This window comes from Tachypleus tridentatus, chromosome 1 (assembly GCF_004210375.1).
Source record: "Tachypleus tridentatus isolate NWPU-2018 chromosome 1, ASM421037v1, whole genome shotgun sequence".
NCBI lineage: Eukaryota > Metazoa > Arthropoda > Merostomata > Xiphosura > Limulidae > Tachypleus > Tachypleus tridentatus.
Genome location: NC_134825.1, coordinates 7,071,795 through 7,090,715, shown reverse-complemented (window position 1 = coordinate 7,090,715; position 18,921 = coordinate 7,071,795).

Below are 18,921 nucleotides of genomic sequence, written 5' to 3'. Positions count from 1 at the left end.
GATGTTGCATGCGGGTCATCATAATCTGAATTATAATTTGGAAGAATAACCTTAACAGTGTTATGAAAGAAAAGGATCTTGATGTAATAGTTGACCAGTTTCTTAAACCATCCAAGCAGTGTACTGTTGCTGTGGTAGGCCAAATAGGATTTTAGGTTGTTTCTACACAAATACTGAACACAAGTCTAAAGAGGTTGTAATTTCATTCTACAGGTCACTGATTAGGCCACATTTTTAGTATTAGGATCAGTCTTGGGCTCCTTACCATAAGACAAATGTTGAGTTATTGGAGAGGATTTAGATAGGGTTACTACAATAGTATCTGGAATGGAGAAGATGTCATATGAAGAGGGATGAAAATCGTTTTCTCTTGAAGAAAGAAGAGTTGGAGGAGATCCGATTGAAATGTTTAAGATTGTAAAATGAACTGATGATGTATCAACGTTTTTCGTATCTAACAGTGAGAATTATAGAACTAGGGGACACAAATATAGATTTAGTCAAGGTAGAAGCCGTTTTTAGCTAAGATAATTTTATTTCTCAAATAGAGGGATTGGCCTAATAAAGGGGTTGCCTTTGAATGTGGCGGAGGAAGTAATTTTAAGTGAGTTTAAAAGAAAGCTTGGTATATATATATATATGAATGATAAAGGCTGGCTTTAATGTTTTTAAAATTTATTTATTTATTCAATAGTTTTAGTTTGGCCAGCCGAGATGAACCAACATTATGTTATGTTATACTTCATATTGTATGAAACATATATAAGACATATATTAATTTATTATTGTTTACTTTACATTGATTACTCAAAGATCAGTGTATGTATCTCCACAACAAAGTATGTGGTTTATATTTAGACTAAACGCAGTTTATATCACAGTACCAAAACTATTTTACTTCTGATAAATAATCTCTCATTTATTGAATCTTCTTGTACTGAGAGATATTTAGTATAGTTTATTTTATAGTTTATTTAGTGTAGTTTATTGTATAATTTATTTAGTATAGTTTTATTTTATAGTTTATTTAGTGTAGTTTATTGTATAATTTATTTAGTATAGTTTTATTTTATAGTTTATTTAATGTAGTTTATTTTCATTCTTTTTACCAAATTTAAGAGCATCTGCCAACTTAAAAATCGAATATCTTTTAAGTTATTTATACATTTATTTATTACTTATACATTTCAATAATTTATATACAACACGAGGCATGCTAATCATTTTGGATCCGCTGGGGATATCCTGGAAATGTGTATATTCTTCGGGCCCAAAAAGCCTTGCTAAATATGCCGAATTATCTACAAATATTTATTTGCAAAGAAAAACACCCTTGTGTCCCATGATACACATAAATAAATAATCACAGAAAAAAGAACTATTGCACACATAAGCTAACACTATTTAAAAGATAATCGAGTACATAGAGTGAAAACAAACATAAAGGTAAATAAATATTTTCACCGAAATTAAAATGTTTAATTTGGAATTATTGTACATATTTTTAAAAGTAAAATTTTTGTCATTATTTCGGAAAAAGAGTTATTCAAATACATTTTTACGTATATCAATCTATCTTGAACGAGTCTCTCCGATTTATTATGCAATGTTCGTTACGTATTACAATCTATCTTGAACGAGTCTCTCCGATTTATTATGCAATGTTCGTTACGTATTACAATCTATCTTGAACGAGTCTCTCCGATTTATTATGCAATGTTCGTTACGTATTACAATTTCAAATAGCCAGAAATTTTAATTTGTAAGTTAATTAAATGTTAATACGTATCGAATTTATGATATTAGCCAACAAGATTGATACACACAATTTTCTTTCTCAACACAAACATTTTTTAATATACAAACAACAATACAATTTATAATAACGGTTATTACAAATAATAATCTTTATATGCTATCTTTATATACAAAAGTTTTACAAACTTACAAATTATATTCAGTATTCTATCTAGTCTAGAAATGAATATGCTATGAATATGCATTGCTAAGTGGTTAAGGCCCCTCGACTCGTAAACCGAGGTTCGCGGGATCGAATCCTCGTCACATCAAAGTTGCTCGTTCTTCAAGCCGTGGGTACGTTATAATGTGACAGTCAAACCCACTATTCGTTTGTAAAAGAGTATCTCAATAGTTGGCGATGGTATATATACTAGCTGTACCTGACTAACAGTATTATTATATCTTTATCTCCTCTTGTTGATGTATAAACAAACCTTAAGGCGAGATTCTAGAAAGTTAAGTTGGCAATAATACTGAAAGATACCCTCGTAGTTTTGTAAAACATGTATTGTTAGTTTTTACTCACGAAAATCTTCGACAAATTAAGAAAACAAGTAGAACTTGCGCAATACATATTTATAACATAAATATATATTAAACCAAAACAAGCAAAGCTGTTAGAATAATATTAAATCCGTTACAACATGAATTATTACCAATCTTTCATTAAATATTAGTAGCTTTTATGTTTCCAGTTTTTAAACATTATATATAAATAATGAAATTATTGTTTATTGCCATCTTTCTATCTCTCTGCACTGTTTAAATCACATGAGCTGTAGTGTGTGGAGGTATATTGTTATCTTCACCCCTTTACCCTGTATCACGTAGACTATAGTCTCTATATTGGTATACTGCACTGTTTAAATCACATGAGCTGTAGTGTGTGGAGGTAGATTGTTATATTCACCTCTTTATCCTGTATCACGTAGACTATAGTCTCTATATTGGTGTACTGCACTGTTTAAATCACATGAGCTGTAGTGTGTGGAGGTAGATTGTTATCTTCACCTCTTTATCCTGTATCACGTAGACTATAGTCTCTATATTGGTGTACTGCACTGTTTAAATCACATGAGCTGTAGTGTGTGGAGGTAGATTGTTATCTTCACCTCTTTATCCTGTATCACGTAGACTATAGTCTCTATATTGGTGTACTGCACTGTTTAAATCACATGAGCTGTAGTGTGTGGAGGTAGATTGTTATATTAACCTCTTTATCCTGTATCACGTAGACTATAGTCTCTATATTGGTGTACTGCACTGTTTAAATCACATGAGCTGTAGTGTGTAAAGGTAGATTGTTATCTTCACCTCTTTACCCTGTATTACGTAGACTATAGTCTCTATATTGGTATACTGCACTGTTCAAATCACATGAGCTGTAGTGTGTGGAGGTAGATTGTTATCTTCACCTCTTTATCCTGTATCACGTAGACTATAGTCTTTATATTGGTGTGTTATTATTATCACCTCTCTACTCTGTGTCACATGAAATGAGGTATTGCCATATTTATCTTTTTGCAGTGTTCAAATCATATAATCTGTAGTATTTGGAAATATTCTGACCAATTTCCTCTCTCTTCACTGTTGAAATAATATTAGCTGTCGTCTTTAGAATGATGTTAATCAAAAAATAATAGCTCTTATCCCCTCTACAGTGTCTCATTTGTAAGTCTGAAGGATCACAAAAACCGGGTTTCGATACTTGTGATGGACACAGCAAAGACAGAACTTTTTTATAGCTTATAAAATATTATTTCACGGTTGTAAATGGCCTTCGCATTCGTAATATCTTCCACAGCCATTTGTATATTCGTGTGTTGTTGTTTTTTTTTTTCATTTGATGCTTGACAACCCAATGTTAATCTAAAATTCGATTTTGTTCTTTAAACACTTGTATAAAATATTAAAATTTCTGCAGATATTTTTCCAATAAAGTCCAATAAGTTTCTAAACGTAAACTTATCACATTCTTCTAATAACATTTTGTATTTTGCTTATATGATTTTAACACATACTTCCAACAACATGTTGTAAATTATTTATCATGATCTTAGCATATTCTACCAAGATTATCTTGTAGCTTGCTTCTCCTGATCGTAGTTCATTCTTCCAACAATATTCTATAAATTGTTTATCGTGATCTTAACACATTCTTGGAACAATATCTTAATTGCTTACTCGCTTACTTTCGGATATTAACATATTTGTAAAGTCTAGACTTTATTCATTGCAGAGCGATTTCAATAACGACTGTCTTAAGCCCAACGCTTTAGCGACTTCTCCCTATCGAAACACTACGTCAAATAAGACCCGTATGTAAGCACAGACTTCTAACTCTGCAGTATGGCCAGAGGGTCAAGGTGCTGGATTCGTTATCTGAGAGTCGGAGGTGTTAATCCTCGTCATACCAAACACGCTCGTCCTCTCAGCAGTGCTGACGTTATAATATGACAGTCAGTCCCACTATTCGTCAGTGAATAAGTAGTTCAGGAGTTGGTGGTGGGTGGTTATTACTAGCTGCATTCTCTCTAGTCTAATACTGCTAAATTAGGGACGGCTAGCGAAGATAGCCCTCGTGTGGCTATCTAACTAACTAACTCCACTTGGCTATCGATATTTCAAATTACCCAACTTTACGTCAGGGTTGACGATACCGACAGATGCCGGATGTTGAAACATGAAGGACTTGATGCGAGAATACATCGAATGAAGTCGACAATTCGTACCAAGCGAGATGTTCTTCATTATTCGCTTTCCATAGGATGTCAACCGTATAGAGGATTGTACGCTTAAACAGAACTCTTCGAAACACTTAGACTAGTGTCTAGGTCTGCTAGGACTTCTGTGTTTTCAGGCAACCAAGCACCGCGGGTACCTACTGGGAGACCGTAAAATACAACGGAAATAGCACCTGTGAGAACTTTTACTTAAGGTGCTAAATTTTCATATCTAGAGACCTTTGATTCTTATGCTTCTTTAAACAAGTTATACATGAGTTCATAAAGAACCATCACGTCAACAACCACCGCTGTATTATCACCATGGAAGATCAGATTCGGTCATCGGCGTTTTCCATTTTCTACCTCGAAGGTGGATTCTAGTAGAACCTTTATAGGAGGCCTCTTTTACAAGTGGTCATAGATCTTATTGTAACGGCGTATTGTCACTGACTTCAACTTCGAACATTGACTGCTAAGGCGACATAGGGTCTCTCTCGTGGCTGTACAGCCCCAACATGTGGCAGGTTCCTTGTTCTTACTGAGTTTACCTTTACTGAGGACCTCTTTTGTAGGGTATACATTTGCCCTTATCGCTAGATTACCCATTGGTGGGCTTTCATACCAACAGGTTTAGGTAACCAGTGATTGGCAGATGTTAAGCCTTTGAAAAGCTCTACAGGGCTAGTCTTTCCCAGTTTTCCTTTCCATATCTCTCCAATTATAATGATATGCTCTGGATCTCTGGTCAGACTTAAGGATCGAAAGTCCGGCTTCCGTGGCAATAATCTTGATGGCTCCCAGCAAACCATCTTCTTCTGCTAAGTTAGATGTTACTTTGTCCGATGAATAAATGAGTCTCAAATATATTTTCATCTTTAACATTGGAACAAGAGACTCCAGCTTCATAATTGCTAGACCCCTATCACGATGACGTTAGTGGAGCAAACCGTCGGCCGTGCAGGCTGGTAGATGACACCAGTTTTTCACAGTCTTTTTTATAAGATTGTCTAGTTTTTTTAACAATCTGAAATCAATTTTGCCCAGTTCAAGTTGGTATAAAAGCCAGGGCACAGCAAATATACAGAGCATTTCCACCCTATGGTGTTGTTTGAGGGGTGTGTTAGAGATATTGTTTATGCATTTCTCAAGGGTTGGTTTCACAGGCTCGCTGTAGACTCCTGTCCATGGACAAATGCTTGCTCCAAGATATCGATACGACTGTTTGGGTCCGATCATTGAGAGTGTGTCACTATTGACTGACCAATGAGGGCCGTCGTTAACAGTGAAGATCTTATTGGACCCTCTAATCAGCATTCCGGCATTCTTAGAGATGTTGAGACCGAGGCCGTTACCCAAACAGTATTCATTCACTATGCTTAACATTGCTTGAAGACTGGCATGGTCTTTTGCCAGGACTGCCATATCATCAGCATATGAGACTGGTTCCAGTTTCCTGCTTAGCAATATGCCTCAGCCTACTTCTCTTCAAGTTTTCGTAGAAGAGGGTCCAGAACAATATTAAACAGAATGGGCGACATTGGGTCTCCTTGTTTGACATCTTTGAGTAGGTTTATTGGGAAGGCATTTTGCATACCTACTCGATAGGTTGTGGTACCACCATTGCACATGTTCTCCACAATCTAGATGAAATGTGGATGAACTATGAATCTATCAAGGCTGGCAAAAAAGTATTTGTGGCCAACTGTATCAAAGACTTTGTAACAAGTCAAGGAAAGCCAGACACAGAGTCTCATGTTGCTTGGCCATCCTCATGATAGACTGGAGCAGGAATAAGTTATCTCTACAACCAGCCTGAGGAATAACTTCGCGCTGTCTTGGATTTATCTGCACTGTCTGCTCGAGGCTGCGAACCATTATCCTAGAATATAGTCGAAGCACAATGGATGAAATTGTGATCAGCCTCCAGTTTTTTACATCGTGCAGATTACTCTTTTCTTTCGGAATGAGCACCGACTTATTCACTTTCATACATCCGGGAATGCGACCAGAGGATTGCCAGAGATTAAACACAGTTGTCAAGGAAACATCTATGCCATACTTGAGACGTTTGAGTAGGAACAGAAGAGTGATGTTATTGAGACCAGCTGCCCCTTTCTTCACAACTTGAAGTGCTGCCCTCACTTCACCTGGTGTTAGAAGTTCCAGAATATCAGTGTTGTTTGACCTGGGTGGTAACGGACATTCGTCAAAATTGATGTTACAACATCATATACCTGATCGTAGTGGTCTTTCACCTGATCTTTACTAAGGCTACATTGGACTGCATTCCGGCCATCTAATATTTCCTCAGCTAGGCGTTTGCGTTCAGAATCGAACATTTCCTGGAACCTTTCAAAATGTTCCACTCGATGGAGACGCATTTTGTATAGTTTCGAGAAGGTTTAGGGTTTTTAATTGCCCGCTTTGAGAATATTTTGTTGTTTCAAGACGCCTGTGAATGGAAAAGCTCGTCAACTCATTCTTTAGTTACTATTTCAACCTTCCGTCATGTTGCTTCGTCGAGTGCCTTCTGATCTCTCAGCTGATTGAAGTACGGATAGAATTTGAACTTTGTTCAGGGAGAAGTATCCCTTCCCAATTGAGTTCCTCAAACTGTACGACATCAACAGGATCTCCACGACTCCAGGTAGTATTTGAACTTTGTTCAGGGAGAAGTATCCCTTCCCAATTGAGTTCCTCAAACTGTACGACATCAACAGGATCTCCACGACTCCAGGTAGTATTTGAACTTTGTTCAGGGAGAAGTATCCCTTCCCAATTGAGTTCCTCAAACTGTACGACATCAACAGGATCTCCACGACTCCAGGTAGTATTTGAACTTTGTTCAGGGAGAAGTATCCCTTCCCAATTGAGTTCCTCAAACTGTACGACATCAACAGGATCTCCACGACTCCAGGTAGTATTTGAACTTTGTTCAGGGAGAAGTATCCCTTCCCAATTGAGTTCCTCAAACTGTACGACATCAACAGGATCTCCACGACTCCAGGTAGTATTTGAATCAGTACAGACGGGCGGTTGAATTTTATTGAGGTCAAGGCGCTTGTTTGAGAGTTGTTTAGGAGTTTTCCGGGTAGATGTTCTTTCGGCCCAAATATACTACTTCCACATCGCACAGGGTCCGTAGCTCTTTCGGACCATACTACCCAGCGGGGGTGCTCCGGCGGCGCGTTGACTCCTTGGGATAGTATACGCTCGACATTTCTGATAGTAGGATGCCGACGTCTCTTATGTTGAGATAAGCCTGACCTTGTCTTTAATTTCTTTTTTATTAGATCCCGCAGCCGAAGCTGTAAGAATCTGCCGCGAACATCAAAGTTCGCCGATAGGAACACTTGGGAACATGACAAGTAATAACGTGATGGTTCCTATCGTCTTCTCACAGAATTTACGTGCTTGTACCAACGAGTTATGTTTGTTTGCCAGGTGGGATGCAAACTTGGGAAAAGCTGAAAACTTATGTCGACACAAGCCACATACCATTTTCCTTATGGGTAGATTCACAAACATTGTTGTGCCTACTCGTTCTGTGGAGATATCTGCTCCTTCTCTCAGTTTGTAACTGCCATTTCTCTCGTTGGGTGAGATTTTATAACTTGAACCCTCCACCTGTGTAGTTCAGGGACTGTCATTAATAGGGTTGATACCATCCACGGAAGAGGTATGGTCGTCACTTGCCTCGCTATACTGGGAAATATAACTTGTGTTGTTCACCTCTGTGATAGTAATGTCAGTTGCACCAGATTCACTTTTGGTATGTGAAGTAGTGTTGGAATAGCCTGATGGAAGGCATGTGAAGTGGTGTTGGAATAGTCCGATGGAAGGCTATCCTTTCCTTCGTTGCCAGGGGATCGCTTGGAAGCTGCTATCCCCGGTTGGTGCCAAGTAGCTTGGGTTTGACCACCACCCTGACACCCCACAGACGCCAAACCATAGCTATTATCCAATGTACTTTTATCCATATTTATAAAATGGCCTGCTCTGATATAGGGTCGGCCAGGTCCCCATAAAATGCTGATACAGGGTAGGGTTACAACCCCTTACCGGGTACTCGAATAGCTGATGAGTGCGGTAAGTCCTCATCACGGTTTAAATGGTTGCCGTCCCTAATCTGAGGTTTACTACCCCTGACCGTGGACATGGAGTGGGCGGCGAGTAGGTGCGAAAGTTTAGTTACAGGCTGTCCTCTATCCAGCCGTGTTTAGTTACAAGGTGTCTTCTATCCAGCCATGTTTAGTTACAGGCTGTCCTATATCCAGCCGTGTTTAGTTACAGGGTGTCCTCTAGCCAGCCGTGTTTAGTTACAGGGTGTCCTCTATCCAGCCGTATTTAGTTACAGGCTGTCCTCTATCCAGCCGTATTTTCCTCGACCCTGATGTAAAATTGGGTAATTTGAAACAAGAGAGTCATAGTTACTCCCAACGTTAACCCACACTTGGTTGAATTTCTTCACTTTGACATTCACAACAGTGTGTTTTTCTTTACTAATTTAAACCTAAATGTCTAAATTTAACTGCTTTTATGACTTCTCAACGTATATCCTTTCCAGAGTGATTTTAAAGAATGGTCAATGATTCAGAGGGCTGTTAGTTTTCCTACATTTTACCATGACTTTAATAACTATGTAGACTTTGTTTTAGAGTAAAGATTATATTAGGTTGTATGTTGTGCCCACTGCGGGAAATCGAAATCCGGTTTTTGGTGTCATAAGCCCGAAAACGTATAACAGAAAGAAAACTTTATTAGGATGGTAATGATTCATCGATAAAGTAAAACGTACATAGATTCCACAAAGGTAAGTGGAACGACATTCGGATTTAGGCGTAGTTTGTACTGTTCCTAAGAAGTGCAAATAAACGAAGAGTTTTGAAAGTAATATGAAGTAATATATCAACCCTAAAGAGTGTATTTAGAATTTAGCTTAGTAATATATCAACCCTAAAGAGTGTATTTAGAATTTAGCTCAGTAATATATCAACCCTAAAGGGTATGTCTGGGATTTAGTTTAGTAATATATCAATCCTAAAGAGTATGTCTGGGATTTATAGTAACATATAAACTCCATAGAGTTTGTCTAGGATTTAGCTTAGTAATATATAAACTATTTCAGTTGCCCATTTGTACTTAACAATTACACACATGCACATGTTTAGTACAATACGTGTGTACATCCTTTCTGTTTAATACCAGAGAAAAGGTTTGTTCTTGAGTTCATTGTTGTGTCCATAAACTTCCTGCTCGTGTTCTGTTCAAAGATAATAATCCAACAAATCACCTGAACGTTCAATAGCCAACTTTCTTTGGTTGTTGCACGAAATCAATTCATTTTTAGTGTTTTAACATTGTGCGCCACCTACAGTGAATCACTAGACATGATACAACCATTTGTACGAAGGGACGTTTGAATAACACCAAAAGAAATGAGTCTTAGCAACACCTTTGTATTTTTTTTTATCTGATAGGTGTCGCACATTGTTAATCAAAACTATCATTATCCACCAGAACAAAAAAGAAACCGCACTGTTATCTAAGAACACCATTTTACTTTCAAACAATAATAACTTGATGAAAACTAATTAACCGTGCCATAATGACAACAATAAATATGTTTTTGAAATATTCTTAATTAACTTTTGGATATCTATATCTATACTAATAAAAATGTTAGAGGTAAGGTTAGAGACTTGAAACGATTAAATTCAAAATAAAAAAAAATGGATTAGGAAGTATATACACACGTTATTGCGTTTATGATTGTCTATGAAATACCACATTTTAAAGTCACATAACTAGTTCATATTGATATTGTTGTATCTTATGCAACTGTACGTTTAAACCGCGATGTTTTTCGTAATGTTGCTGTTTTTCAGTTGGAAAGATGTTTCATGTCACGTCATGAGCACGACTTTAATGCCTTTCTGGAAAATTATCCATAATTTAGGAAAAAAATCCAGTCATACATAAAAAGCGGCTTGTGCAAAAGTGAGTTAGTGAGTCTGTTAGTTAGTTAAGCTAATTTTCAGAACTTCTAGTCAAAAGCACTAAGGCCCAGCATGACTAGGTGGTTAAGGCACTCGACTCGTAATCCGAGGGTCACGGGTTTGAATCCCCATCACACCAAACATGCTCGCCCTTTCAGCTGTGGGGGCATTATAATGTGACTATTCGTTGGTAAAAGAGTAGCACGAGGGTTGGTGATGGGTGATGGTGACTAGATGCCTTCGTTCTAGTCTTACATCGCTAAATCTGAGACGACTAACGCAGATAGCCCTCGTGTAGCTTTGCGTGAAATTCAAACAAATGTTCTCCATTTAACTTGCTGTCGTTATCAGTGATGACGAGAAAACCCACTTGTAGAGAAAATATATATGTAAAAACAGCTAAAGAAAGACCGATAGCTAACCACATGTTTGAAGGGGTTGTGTAACTCATCAATGAACATTCCCAGAAACCAGTTAGCAACCCTAACATCTTGGTAAATACATAACATAGTCAGTCTCCAAATATGTAACATCAGCCAGCTCATTCATCAAAGACTCTTTTAATTTCAAGTATAATTTTAATCAACTTAATCATAAAGCCTTAATGGCCAGTTTCGACGTTATATCCCTCTTTACAGAAGTCCCAACATCTGAAACCTGTAAGATAGCCTTAGAACTCTATATCCGAGACCCTAACCCATCAACAGACATTCCCAGCAACCAATTAGCAACACTCATAGAATTCACCACGATGAAGACAAACTTCATGTTCAACAACCACAACTATATACAAACAAATGGCCTAAGCATGGGCAACCCAGTATCACTAGTTCTATCCAATATTTTTATGACACAAGTTGAAACACAAGCAATTAACACAGCTTTACATCCACCACTATACTGGTACAGATATGTAGATGACACGGTTGCGGAATTCAAATCTACAGAACACATACTTAATTTTTTCATTCACATTAACTCTATACATCCCAACGTTAACTTCACATGTGAACAGGAAGAAAGCAATCAAATATCATTTCTTAACCTCAAAATTACAAGAACCGACACACAATTCAAAACAGAAATCCACCGAAAAATCACCCATACTGGACTATACATTCCTTGGGACTCAGCACATGAAACAAAACAAAAACTTAACATACTAAGAAACCAAATAAACACAGCCATAAAACTATGCTCACCAGATAAACTTAACGATGAATTAGACAAAATAAAACAATATTCCATTAACATCAATAAGTTTCCTCCACAAACTGTATAAAACATTATACGTACACACCTAGACAAAAAGCAAAATCAACCAACAAAAGTAAATATATCTCACGAATCAAAAAATCACGAAACCATATACTGCTGCATACCATATATTCCTGACATCAGCAGAAAAATAACCAACATTTGTCAAAAACTAGTAACAAAATATGACATTCCAGTTAATACCAAATTTATTCAAAAACCAGGCAGAAAACTAAGGTCTATGCTATGTAAAAACTACACTGACAAACACCACACCAACATTATTTATAAAATATAATGTGATAACTGCCACGACTTCTATATTGGAGAAACAAGTAGAAAAATGGAAACCAGATTCAGTTAACATAAAAAGTCACCTTCACACGTTTTTGAACACTGCAAATCAAATAAACACAACATAACCATAGAAAACACTCAAATACTAAATAAAGAAACAAACGCAAAATTAAAGAAACCTTACTTATACAACCACTCAAGCCCAAAATAAACCAACACAAAGGAACACCTTTATACCTATGTTAATAAATATAATCAAACATCTAAGCACGCCCTCTACATTCCTACACTCAGTTACACAACACCCTTCAAACATGTGGTCAGCTGTCGGTCAGTTACCTCTTTCTTTCTTTGTGAACCTGACGATGACTGAAGAAGGTCGAAAGGTTGTTCGCTTCTCTACATAAAAATTTTCTCAACCCAAACCAGCTGTTTTTGCATATATATTTTACTGTCGTTTTACTTTTAATTATAAAATAGTAAAGACTTAAATATATGACTTAGACCTACGTAATTCATTCATTCAAACACTGTATCAATTACGCTTTAAATAAACATAAAAATTATCAGTGTTGACGTTGCGAGAACTTGTTACTTCAAAATTTGCAAGATAAAATGTAACTCTAGCAGAAGTAAAAATATTCGAGTAAATAGATAAATATTCTACACATCAACATTAAAATCAAAATAATGAGTAATTTTCAAAGTACAATAATTACGAGGTTTGTTAAAGTGAATGTTATTTTGAATGGGAAACCTTTTGTGTTTGTATTTCCCATGTACACACACTAGCTCTTCAACTGACCGAGTTCAATGACTAGAAATACACTTTCTTCATGAAGGTTTCTTTTTATCTTTTGTCTTTTTTTTTTCCAAACGTGAATTCCATTGTTTAACACGTGTAGTTTAATTAAAGTCCATTGTTTAAATAAACAAAAGTTTTTATTTTTGTTGTAACAAAAAAAGCCAGCTGGTGGGAGAGACAAACGAAGGTAGTAAAGGCTATATAAAGTGGACAGAGCTGATACAGTTTGTACCACAAAAACTTGACGTATATTTACAAAACAAATGGCAGCCACAAATACTCAATGGTAAATAGTGACAAATACTATATTTCTTAATTCTAAAGTAACTTTTATGTGTGTTACATTTTAGCAACTTATCCGAAATGACATTTGAATCTGATGTCTTTAAAATTTCAGTTCAGTTAATTATTTGTTAATTACAAAGTTTAGGAAAGCACAATGTTATTATTCTTTCTTAAAAAAATATACGATGTTTTATTTCTCTGCACTATAGAAGAAGTGGGGAAGTATATATTTAATGTAAAGAAAAATATGAAAGGGTAATTTTTGAAAATAATTTGATGAAAGAGAGAAGTTGAAAACATTTTTTTCCAGGTGTGATAATAGGATTACTAATGGTACAAGAAGTATTCTTACACTCGTCTGTACAGGATTAAAATTAAGTCAGAAATAGTAGTATTTCGATAACAAGTTGACAAACATCGACTTATAAACATCATGTAGTTGATAACTGAAGAAGCCAGACTCAAGTAGTATTTATACTTTAGCATATATATCACTGTATTATGTTGTTGATTGCCAACTTATTAAACTAGCATAACGTGTTTCTTTACTCAAGGAGAAAGCTGGTAGTACTGGTGTTTCAATATACACACGGATAATGTATTATTTCTTAATACTATCAATACAAAACTAGAAAGACGGAAATAATAGTATTTTATTTTATGTGTGAATGATGCATTATTACCTAATCTATATAGATATAATAGTGTTGTCTGTTATATTCATGTAACTAATTCGCAGGATGTGGATGTATCCTTGCCAAATTTGGGTTAGGGCTTCATTAGGTCGATGGGGAGACATACAAATTTTGAGTTTCACATTTTGCGTTTTGTGGTTTTTTTATTGGTGTTCTTTTAAACACTAGTTTGCACCCTTTTGAAAGATTTTCGCCAGACTTGGCATGATGGCTTCATGTGGAGATACTTGTGAATTTGCGGATTAATGTTTTATGTTTTGCAGTTTCTGTTGTCGCATTTTACAATTACATATAAGGAAAGCAACTATTCATGACCTAACATAATATTTTGTTAAACATCAATTTACAAAACTTCCGCCCAGGTGACGGGAACCCCAGATAGTACTATTAATATGTAACTAGAAAGTTAGCACCAAAACAATAATGCTTTATGTATAAATAATAAACTATTACATAACATTGTCGAGATGTAACTAGGAATCAAGTGTTAGTTTTTAAACAGTTATGAATAAAAGATTAACAAACAAAAAATAAAACACGTATTAAAAACTGGAGTTAAGTTCATAAATTTCAGTTGATAAAGCTATAAACTTATGAGGAATACAATCAACTTTCAGCATATCATGGTTTATGCTGACCCTGTTGTTGTACAACCCGTTAATACAAAGTGAAGAAGGTAAGATAGTCGACAACATGACACCAAACCTCCATCTTTGCCGAAATATTCCGTTTCTCCCAGAGTACAACAAGAGCAGGAAATCATACGATGTGAGTCCAGATGTAGTAGACACTGCTGTTGAAGAAGCACGTAGAAAAGTTGAGGCAGAGAAGGAAGTGTTTATGGAGTCAGTGGAAATATGTAAGTGTGGTGTGTAGTTATATACAGAATTGGAAAACTGATAGTTTAGAAATATAGGAAGAAAAGGTGGTTGTAGCACATAGTAGCCAAGTTGTAAAGAATTGTAAGAAAGTGATTGGTGGGATCTACATTAGCTAGTCTAAAGTATTGTGTTACAAAGTGGAGACTTCAAAATGTTAGTAGTAGGTGAGATGTACATTAGCTAGTTTATAATGTATAGTGTTACAAAGTGAAGACTTTAAAATGTAGGTAGTAGGTGAGATCTACATTACCAAGACTATAAAGTATTGTGTTACAAAGGGGAAACTTTGAAATGAAAGTGGTAGGTTAGATCTATATTAGCTAGTCTAAAGTGTTGTTACAAAGTGGAGACTTTAAAATGAAAGTGGAAGGTGAGATCTACATTAGCTGGTCTAAAGTGTTGTTACAAAGTAGAAACTTTAAAATGAAAAAGAATTGTGAGATCTAGATCAGCTAGTTTATAAAGTATAGTGTTACAAAGTGGAGACTAAAATGAAAATAAATGGTGAGATCTACATTATCGAGTCTATAAAGTATTGTGTTACAAAGTGGAGACTTTAAAATGAAAGTGATTGGTGAGATCTACACTAGCTAGGCTATAAAGTGTTGTTACAAAGATGACACCTTAAAATGAAAATAGTAGGTGAGATTTACACTAATTAAGCTATAAAAATTATTTTCTGAAAGAGAACCCCTTACAATATGTGTAGTAAAGTGTTAGATAAGATTTGCATTTACTAGTCTATAAAGTATTGTATTACAAAGTGGAGACCTTGAGAGTGAAAGTGGTAGACGAGATTTACATAAGCTAGTGTATACAGTATTGTGTTAGAAAGTGAACACCTCACAAAGAAAGTGGCAAAGGGTTGGTGTGATATATACTAGGCTATAAATAATTATTTTAGAAAGTGGACACCTTACAATGAAAGTGGTGAAGTGGTAAGTGTGATATACAGTAACAATAGATAACTTCTGTACTCGATATACCATTGTAAAATAACAAATCTGGGAGGACATGTGTACTTTGTAGCTATTGATTTTAAAATCATAATGTCGAAACATAGAAATGGGGTAGTAAGTCTTATAACCAGAACAGGTGATAGAATCATCACACTATAATGGAACTCTTGCTTTTATAGCACTGAAAAAACAACAACTTTTTATTACGCTATTTACAATCCCCAAGTTTTTATCCTGTGTTTATATAGATTTACAACAGTGGTTACGATTTTCCCTTTTCTCCTCCGTTTTCCGTCGCGGAGAACTTTCATTTTCTCCATTTTCAGGGTGCAAATATAACGTCATCAATACGTCACACCATCTATATAAATATAATATATTTGCATGTTGTATGCCAATGTAAATACTTTGTAGGGTGTTGATTGTTTTTCATGTTTTTTTTACCATTACTTCACCCTTGTTGATGGATCTTCACCAAGTTTGGCATGAAGAATTCTTGGGTCCACGAAGAGATACTTGCAAAGTTACTGTTTCACATTTTGTGTTTTCCTGTTTTAATGGGCGTTTTTTAAAACTATATATTAAGAAAACAACTTCTCATCTTCTAAGATAGCCTTTCATCAATCATAAATTTACATAACTTCCGTCCAGGGTACGGGTATCCCATATAGTCAATATTACAAGAATTAACAGTAGGAGAAAAATTTAAAGTAAGTTTAAAAGAAATAAAAAAACATTCTAAAGTGAATGAAATAAAATAGTAGAACAAAGTTTCGCTTTTCTGAGATATTACGGTCAGCAGCTATCTAGTAGAACAAAGTTTCTCTTTTCTCACTTATTAAAGTAAGCAGCTGTCTAGTAGAACAGAGTTTCTATCTATAACTGATCACAGTAAGCAGATTTCAAGTGGAACAAACTTCCCTTCTCTTAGTGTTCACAGTAAGTAGCTGTCTAGTAGAACAAAGTTTCTTTCTCTGACTGATTACAGTAAGCAGCTATCTAGTAGAACAAACTTCCCTTCTCTAAGTGTTCACAGTAAGTAGCTGTCTAGTAGAACAAAGTTTCTTTCTCTGACTGTCTGACTGTCTAGCAGAGATTGTTTCTATTCCACCTTCATTTTAATGAATATTTAAGTGTGTGTATTTAAGAAGTATGTTATTGAAAACTCATGCTGAAATCGTCCATCCAAGCAGCCAAAGGTCCAAAATAAGTGCATAATAGCACTCTGATATTCATATATGTGCAAAAACGGCTCGTTTGGGTTGAAAAAATATTTTACATAGAAGAGCGAACAAGGTCGAAACGTTGTTCGCTCTTCTATGTAACATATTTTCTCAACACAAACGAGCCGTTTTTGTATATATATTTCTCTACAAGTGGGTTTTCTCGACATCACTCTGATATTCAATAATGAAGTTGCTTTTTTCATATATTTAGCAGCCAGTGGTGTCTAGTGGAGATGAAACAAATGTTACCCCTTGTGGGAGTGATCTATAACAATAATCTTTTAAAGGTAAATAGGTGGACGATATGAAGCCTCTTTCCACCGAATTTTGTTGACGAAAAGAAAAACTGTCATGGACCTACTTTCGATGGCAATCTTGAAGTTTCATGTCAAGACTGTCTGGATATGCGGCCAAGAGTCCATAAAAAAATAGAAAACCACTGTAATAGTCCATAACAAAGTTTCTCTCTTATAGTGGGGTAGTCAACCAGTAAGGTTCTCTTTTAATTTACAGAGTTGCAAAAACGTATGGTAACTTTTCTTGAGTTACAGGAATGTTGATATTTGTTTTCAAATCTGTTTTTACTGACTCTTTACTATAGGTTTACAAGGATAATATACATAACAGAATCTAGACTGCTCACCCTCTACAATGTATGCCGCTGCTGAAGATGTCTTACGTCCAGTACCAGAGCTCTTTGGTTAGCTGGTAATGTAGCATATAAAATTGAATGCTCTAATAAGCGACGTAATGTTAGTAGTGGATATAGTGTTTAGGCGGCTGAGTTCGTTTTTGTTTGTTTTTTGGAATTTCGCGCAAAGTTACTCGAGGGCTATCTGCGCTAGCCGTCCTTAATTTATCATTGTAAAACTAGAGGGAAGGCAGGTAATCATCACCACCCACCGCCAACTCTTGGGCTACTCTTTTGCTAATGAATAGTGGGATTAACCGTAACATTATATCGCCCCCACAGCTGAAATGGCGAGCATGTTTGGTGTGACGAGAATTCGAACCTGCGACTCTTAGATTACGAGTCGAGTGCCTTAACTACCTGACCATGCCGGGTCTGTTTAAGCTGAGCCTTTGTTTGCCTGATATTCAAGTACGTTACAAACATATAAGACATTACTAAGTTAATCAATTATCTTCAGAGACCATTGGTCAAAGATGTATGACCTGCCTAGATCATGTTTATTGTATTTAAGTTAATGTTATTCCCATCCTATAGCATGTGCGTGTGTGTGTTTTATTGTAGCAAAGCCACATTGGACTATCTGCCAGTTATAACGAGGGAAATCGACCTCGATTTTTGCAATGTAAATTTGTAGACTTACCGCTGTACCAGCGGAGGATTCGTACAATATGTTAATAGAGTTTGAGATTTTATATATTAAACGTACGATATTGATATTAGATTTACGAAAATTAATAAAGTCTATTGTAGTAACAGAAATTCGTTAAGGCCACCTCATATTATCAGATGGTTCTCCTATACGTTACAGTAATAAAAACTCATATTCATTGTATGTCAGACAAACATGCAGAGACTTTATTGGGTGTAGGAAGGCCCGAACATAAAAAATAACAATACATAATAAATCCGATGTATTTATTGACAATATTTTTTACGTATATTTCAATCTTATAGATCCTTCGTCTACAAGTTCCTTGTCATCTGACTGTTCTGCCTTCAGTAGACATCATCGTCGAATGACAGCTAACCCAATAATTTCTGCAATGGATAACACAGCAAAGTTATTGGAGTTCACGACCACTGCACTAGCCAACGGGTAATTTAACGATACCACCTAAATGGGCGAAGTTTGTGTATACCACTTTAGAATTGTTGGATCAAGAGGTTTAATGACAGAAAATCTTTATAAGGATGGTGGTATCCAACTGATGAAGTGACAAGCTGGAGACGTATACTACCAACTATAAGGAAAGCTTTTGATATTTTTCACCCACTATGACTGATGACCCATTTATTT